Below are 7549 nucleotides of genomic sequence, written 5' to 3' on the forward strand. Positions count from 1 at the left end.
TCCACTATTTAAGTATTACGTGTCAAAAGTGAAACAAAAACACTCATGTCAAATACTTTCACTTTAAAAATGAAACTATTCCACTAACTGAAACAATCACATTTCGATACTGTAATGACAGATACTTTCAGAGAGAGAGAGAGAGAGAGAGATGTATATGTATACATATAGATGTATATGTATACGTATATATATAGATATATATATAAATATAGATCTATATGCATACATGTATATGTATACATATGTGTAGATGTATATATATATAGATGTACATGTAATATGTACACATATATACATATATATACATGCATACAGATATCTATACATATATACACCCATCACACACATACACACAAACACACACATTAGTCATTTGTTTTCTTATCCAAAACTACGTCAAAAGTACTGAATGGATCTTTATGAAATTTGGAAATTATATTCTATGCATAACGGCCATAACTCCCATGAAAATTCATATATTTTTGATGTCGATGAAATTTTAACCCGAACATAACAGATGAGCATTATTTGTAATTCAACAGTACAACAGTGTAAGACTACCCTTTCAGATATACTTACATTGTGATTTCTGCAATGTGGTGCATAAATTGTCAAGTAAATGAGACGCATCTTTGCCTCCACTGATTCACTTGCAAAGTGTTGAATAAAATTATTTCGTTGCAGACCTCCTTTGAGTCTTTTTATTATCACTGCGACACACATAGTCCCCAGCTGGTAACATTGATTTCAAGGCCTTCCCAGATGAGAGACTGGTTGTTCTAAGACATTTATCGATTGTAAATTTTGTCTGCACAGTTACCTATCGGTATAGTGGTCATTTGCAAACTCCAGAGGCGACACTTTCATTTCCTTTTACTCCAAACGTCACTCGTTGCTATTTCAATTGGGTCATGCCCTTCCAATTGCTATAGATCCGTAATGCATCTTACAGCTGTGCCTGTCACCTGTATGGTGAGGAATCCTACATGTATTGGGAATGTGTGTGTGTGTGTGTGTGTGTGTGTCTGTCTGTTTGTGTGAATCCCTAACCCGAGCAACGCCGGGTATTTCTGCTAGTTTTATATAAAGATGAAACCAATCACATTTACGGGAAAACATAAGTCATTGATAGACGAAACGAAAATCGTGAATAGTTTCTTACTATCTCTGAAATTGTTTCGTAACACGTGTTCATGACAGAATGATGTAAATAAATCATCTTTAGTCCCACATTGTCGCCTAAGTTTACTTCTGTCATGTAGATCTGTCAATAAAATTGACTGAAAGATTGACAACTTTACGAGTATAGGGGGTTCTTATAAGGTTGTTATCCACCCCTGATTGGAACTCTCCCGTATGACATGTACGCATGTTCAGTGACTTGCTTTAACAGTTGCAATCAGCTGAATGCACATTGCCAGTGACCTTTGACATAATTACCCACACTCTGTGGTCAGGATTCTTTTTTTGGTTTGATGTCGGTATTGAAGGGGTTACCAGACACCGGACAATACAGTGAGAGCGGCTTTCACTCACATCGTGGTATTCGATGCTGTGTACGTGTCTGTCGTGGTAAAATATGCCACTCCTTAACTGTTGTTTTGTTTTCATCCATAGCACGAGGTAATTATGTCATTATCTGTGAAATTCGGCAACTTACAAAGATCTTTAGATCAGGCAATACTTCACCGAGAGGAGATATAAAGCTTCTGCTTATTCCTGTCTGAAGTATCGTCCGATGAATTTACTTTGTTGACATTCTTCATCGACAGAATTTTTATTCCTTTCAACCTTTCAGTCAAGTCCGCCTTTCTTCCAGTAACATACTGTCCATATAATCTTAAATATTTCTTTAACTCAGGCACAGTAAGTACTTCGATAGCTGAATCATCAAGCTGCTTTATATCCATGATAAGACGTAAAACAATAACAATGGCGTGGGTAGTCTCTGGAAGTTTAATTATCTACATGGAGCGCCGCCTAGCCAAGGGAGATAACCTACTTATAGGAAAGCCCTATAGAAATTGCCACCAATCAGACATCAAAAGTGAATTTTGAAATTTTGTTTGGTATGTCAGACTTCCGGTGTGTCATTTTATTATTGCTGTATTGTTTTGTAAATCCTGCTCTTTCCTATTGAATTATTGTTGTTCTGAATTTTTATTTGTGATATTCTCAAATAAAATATATTACTCTCTATATTGCTCGGTTAACAAATATTGGTTTCAAAGTTTAGCACAAGGCCAGCAATTTAGGGAGAGCAGTCCTCAACTGGTGCTTATTTTATCGACCCCGAAAGGATGAAAAGCGAAGTCAATCTGGCGGAATTTGATATCAGAAGGTAAAGTCGGAAGAAACACCACAACGCATTTAGTCCGGCGCAGTAACGATTCTTCCAGCTCCCTGACTTTAGGTTTGCAAATATTTCTGCAGCGCTGCATTAAGTAAATAAGCACATGCTTTGGGTATCAAAAGAAGAAGGTGAGTACCACAGAAATGGTAAATGGTTTACAGCACAAACGAAATCACTTTAAACTTGCTAAAATAATATTCAGGATGCTTTATCTCTACTAAGCAGACGTGTTAAGTAAGATTCATTTTGAGGATCTAATCAAAAAACTTTGCAATTGAAAAAAAAAAAGAAGTTGTAGAAAACTTTTCAAACATTGATAAGTTGGAAGTATAGAAAAATTAACATTATTTTCCATCTTACTGTTAGTTTTATTTCATTTTGAAGAATGAAAATTTATTTTATGGTTTATCATTGTTTATATTTTGAACTACATATATATGGATGGCACCAAAATCTTTTAAATGCTTTGGGACTTGTATTTCTCTCTAAATAAATCAATATATATATACTGAGATGTTTCAAAATACCTCAACATTGAAGCTAGAACTATCTTGTAATAATATTTATTTTGTTAGGAAAGGTATTATATTAAAAAAATATGGAATAGGTTTAACGTTACATAAAGGTATCTTCTGCTGAATGTATTCCAAACTGGTGCGTTGGTGAATTTCGGACTGAGCAATGTGAAGCAACAGTAGTGCTTCTGACTCTTTATCAAAAGGCTGAATGCTCAAATTACTTCAGGGTTTTTAGGTGCAGGTTTGGCTGGATGGTTAAGAAGGTCGCTTCACGTCTACGTGGTTTGGACCAGGCCGTCCAATGTCTTGTGAGTGAATCTGGTAGATGGAAACTGCGTGAAATCTTGTCGTGTGTGTGCATATATGCATATTTATATGAGCGCGTTCGCAATTCTTTGACTCCTCATGGCGTTGGTTTGTTTACGACTCCGTAACTTAGCTGTTCGGTAAAAGGTTTCGATAGAAAAATTGCCAGCCACCGTTAAACCGTTCAAGGTGATGCTCCAGTATGGCTACAGTCCAATGATTGAACCAAGAAAAGAATTGCTGTTCAGTTCGAACCCATGACAGCTTTGAAACAAATAGCAAATTCATTACAAGAAAAGTTTAATGCAAACTGGAATTTTCTGTTGCATTCCAAATAGACAATTGGTTAACGAACAAAACATCTTGAAAATATTCAAATCGTCATAAACCGATTATTACCTTCACCTTAGCGAAGGCGGAGGTATTGTTTTCAGTCGTATTTGTTTGTTTATTTGTCCGTGGATAAGATATCTCCAAGAACCGCTGAATGGATTTGAATGAAACTTTCAGGGATGTTTGGCCTCATGACTGGCACGAACTGATTAGATCTTGGGATCGATCGTTTTTTTTTTTTACTTAATTTTTGAGAGCGGTCGGGTTCATTTTTAGTATTCTCGTTTGTGAGAGCAGTCGAGTTTATTTCAGATATTCTCATTTTAAAAATCATCTCCAGCTAATCGTTGAGAGGACGTTGGTGTTGCTTTGTCAGAGGTTTGCACTCTCTGAGTGCTCTTGTTTTCTATTGAACTAGTCCAAAAAGAGAAGAAAAAAATGAAGTTAAATGAGTGAACTTTGAACTGGCCCGTTTTAATACTACACATTTTTGGTTGATACACACATACATACACACAAACACATACATACATACATACATACTTCTATACATACATGCATACATACATACATATGTAACACACCGCCTAAATACCAATCTCGAGAAATTATGCTTCTCAAAACCAGAAAGGAGAAAGCTAATTCGAAGACTACAGATCCAGTCCATTACTGGGACTGTAAAAATCTGGAAAACTTTCCAAAAGTTTATATTCTAAGTATATATAAGCTTGCGTAGATATGCAACTATATGCATGAGAATACATACATAAAGTAAAACATACAAATCTGTACACCTTACATACATACATACATACATACATACATACATACATACATACCCTGTTGTTGATGTTTAAATTTCAATGAAGGGGCCTTGGATCTAGGTCAGAAACTGGTTCTTTCTCTAGTGGCAAGAAATCTTGAAATGAAAGTGAACAATCACATACATACATGAAAGAGCCTCTTGTTGGTTTTGGAGCAAGAGAGGGGAGTTAAGCTTGAAGCCAGGAGATGAGGAGCAATGGTCAAGCCACTTCTGCTGACCCACCAACGGGAGAGTGTTTCGATTTAAGGTTGAAACACCCGATGAACGTTGGATATCGTCCGATGACATCAGTTCCTCCTGGTCAAAGCTCCATTCACTTTGGTGAGTGGAAAAAGTACCTCATTCTAAGTGTTATTAACACGCGCACGCGCACACACACATACACGCAGAGAAAGAAAGAAAGAAAGAAAGGAAGAAAGAGAGAAAGAAAGAGAGAAAGAAAGAAAGAAAGAAAGAAAGAAAGAAAGAAAGAAAAATAGGAAAAATATTAACTTCGATTGACCGCACATCACAAGGTTCAACAGAACCTATTGGAGTAAGCCAACATGCTCGCATCGTTACCACAGGCGATGGCGAGACTAAGGCTTTGGAACAGTCAAGTACCCTCACGGGCATCACCTGACACCTCGGTAAAGCGATCCACTGACGATGGCAAGAACTTTGTTGTTAGCGGCCCAGCCCCACCAAACATCTCAAACGTTGCAGGCTTGAAGAAATGGTTCACCGACAAGTCTCGATACGTAAGGATTTTATTCTGTTTGGCTACAGAAGCAGTGACCCCGCTGCCACCATTTACCGCAGCATTCAGAATGTGAGAAGGGTCAAAAGAGTCCTAGATGAAGCACCTACCTCTTACCCAGGGAAAAGTGTAAGACCATCATTTCTGGATAATCCCGCCGGCTTCAGAACTAAAGGGATATTAGCCCAAGCCAGGGCTCGCTTAATGATCAGGTTCATTAGAAGTTCCTAGGTAATGAATTCATTCACCAAAGACGCAATTCCGCTACTTACTGAAGTGGCCCGATGAAGAACCAGCGAGGTGCTTAAGTGAAGCACGGAGTCTATTCGGGCGGTAAAATGTAAGAGGACGAGTGCCTCATATTGAAAGGGCGTGTGGCCCATGAAAAGAAAAGTGTAAGAGGCAAGTGCCTCATTTGAAAGACATGATAAATTGAAATTGTAAAGTAAGAGGTTAATAGCCTCATATTTGTTAATTTATGTATAAATTTATAAAAGAACACTGTTTTAGAGATGCAAAGTTCGGCGGGCGGCTTCTGTCTTCTCCCATTAATATCATCACGTTCATCATTCATCTCATGTCATTAATGTCTTTGTCCAGCCCTCAGCTACTCCTCTGTGTACTGCCTTTATGGCAAATTGAATGAAATATAGTAGTTCATAGGTAAGCGGATTAAATGACTTCCATTTGAAGAGTATGTAACTATATGATAATAGAGTGTAGTCAGTGAGGAAATTTTGTATGTGATTATGCAGTTGAGGGAAACACCGACCGTGGAACATTTACTTCGACATGTGACAATCTCTCATTGGTTTTATTGTCGAATATTTACTTCGAGTATTTATTTATATAAACGTATTCACACAAGAAAGAAGCATTTAAGATTTGCATTGAAAGCTAAAACAATATTTGGAAGTAAAAAAAAAAAAGGTATTTATAGGGAACTTGATGGGTTTCTTTCTTAATCTTTCAGTCAGGAGGGAAAGAAATTCCCATGAGCCTTTGCAGGGCCATTGAGATTTGTGAGCAGGAGGGAGGAAGCTATCTTCAAACCGGAGTGGACTCTGATAAGTGAATCCATGGAGCCTGGTGATGGTGTTAAACCGGGTGGAAGATGAAGTCTCCCACCTGTGATACAAATGTAAAATAGATATGAACAATGCAAGTATCGTTCAGAGCTGGGTTTGTTATTTCCGAGAATAGAATAGTCTATAGTCTCCTTTATGACGTCACACTTGCATTAAAAGTCTATAAAAGCGGCATAATTTCTTCCAGCGCTTACATTTGCCGTGTTCCATTAACCTCTTCGAGACCTATTTTTCTACATAGTGGCTTAAAACCTCAGATAGAAAGATGACCAGTTTAAAAGGCTCTTCTCGTAGATGTCCATACAGAGTATGCAAAGAAGAGAGAAAAGCAAAGAAAAGGAGTCAGAGATACCCCAAACTGAAATACTCTTCAAAGCATAATACGTGGAGCAATCGGGTATTAAGCAATAGTAACCGGCATCCAAAGTGTCTGAGTAGAAGTCAATCGGGAAATTCTTACAGGGCTCTTTTCAGAACGAAGAAAAGAGCCAAGGGTATGAGAGACTCCAGGGGACATAATTGTACAAGAGTTCAAAGTACTTCGAATCGGAAGTTAAAGCAGAGAAAGCCGAAACGTAGGACAGTTCCCAAGCACTCAACTTCGTCGGAAGTTCAAGCGGTGACCTCTCAAGAAATTTCAGAACAGGCAAATAATGACAAAATGTTATTGTCGCATGTTTCAGAAAGCAGTTCTTCGAAAGGAACAGAAACAGATTGCAATGCTCAGGTGGATGAACCTGTATCGAATGCTTTGGATATGGACAGATATGATCAGACGATTACATCACAAAATACACTTCTCGGTAGGGTTTAATTATTTGTATTAAAAAAAAAAAAAAAAATTCTTTTGTCTTTATTCTCCACCGAGAACTTTACTTTCTTGTAAAACTATACATGTACATGCATACTCAAGTTTTAAAATATTCAGTCACATGTCTACCTGTATACATCAGAATTTAAGCAATAAAAATTTTAGAACCTCAATGGGTGTTTTGTGTTGTAATATACATCGTTAGCAGATGCTAAATACCAAGTATTCAGCTTAATTAACCAGCCTTGGAAATATCACTTATTCATTTGTACTATTGACCGTAGAATGGTAAATTTTGTGTTACCCTCCTCAAGAAGGAAAAGAAATGGCGTGTCAACAATGGAGGTTACTTTCAAGGTTCAGTCTATGGATTTGTGTGTGCCGCTCGGTGTAACCCTTGAATCTGCCGGGCTCCTCAAGCCAATTCAAGATCATACAGCAGACCCAAAAGATTCCCTCCCTGTAAAAGCGTCGCCCGGAGCAGACCGCTCCCTCCCTATGACTGCGCTATTAGTTTGGCGTACGGTGTTCAGGCTGTTACAGGTTGGAAAACATTACAAAGGAATGACGGG

General features: G+C 37.8%; 1 long non-coding RNA gene across 1 annotated transcript; it reads right to left on the reverse strand.

Moving 5' to 3' along the window:
• Positions 1 to 2903: 2903 nt before the first annotated feature.
• Positions 2904 to 7143, reverse strand: LOC128251589 (uncharacterized). The gene is made up of 2 exons (XR_008267188.2): positions 5189 to 7143; positions 2904 to 3927 (listed from the first exon to the last, which is right to left on the reverse strand). It is a non-coding gene; the product is annotated as an uncharacterized LOC128251589 (long non-coding RNA).
• Positions 7144 to 7549: the final 406 nt, after the last annotated feature.

The sequence above is a fragment of the Octopus bimaculoides genome, chromosome 1 (genome assembly GCF_046866305.1).
Source record: "Octopus bimaculoides isolate indiv1 chromosome 1, ASM4686630v1, whole genome shotgun sequence".
Classification (NCBI taxonomy): Eukaryota; Metazoa; Mollusca; class Cephalopoda; order Octopoda; family Octopodidae; genus Octopus; species Octopus bimaculoides.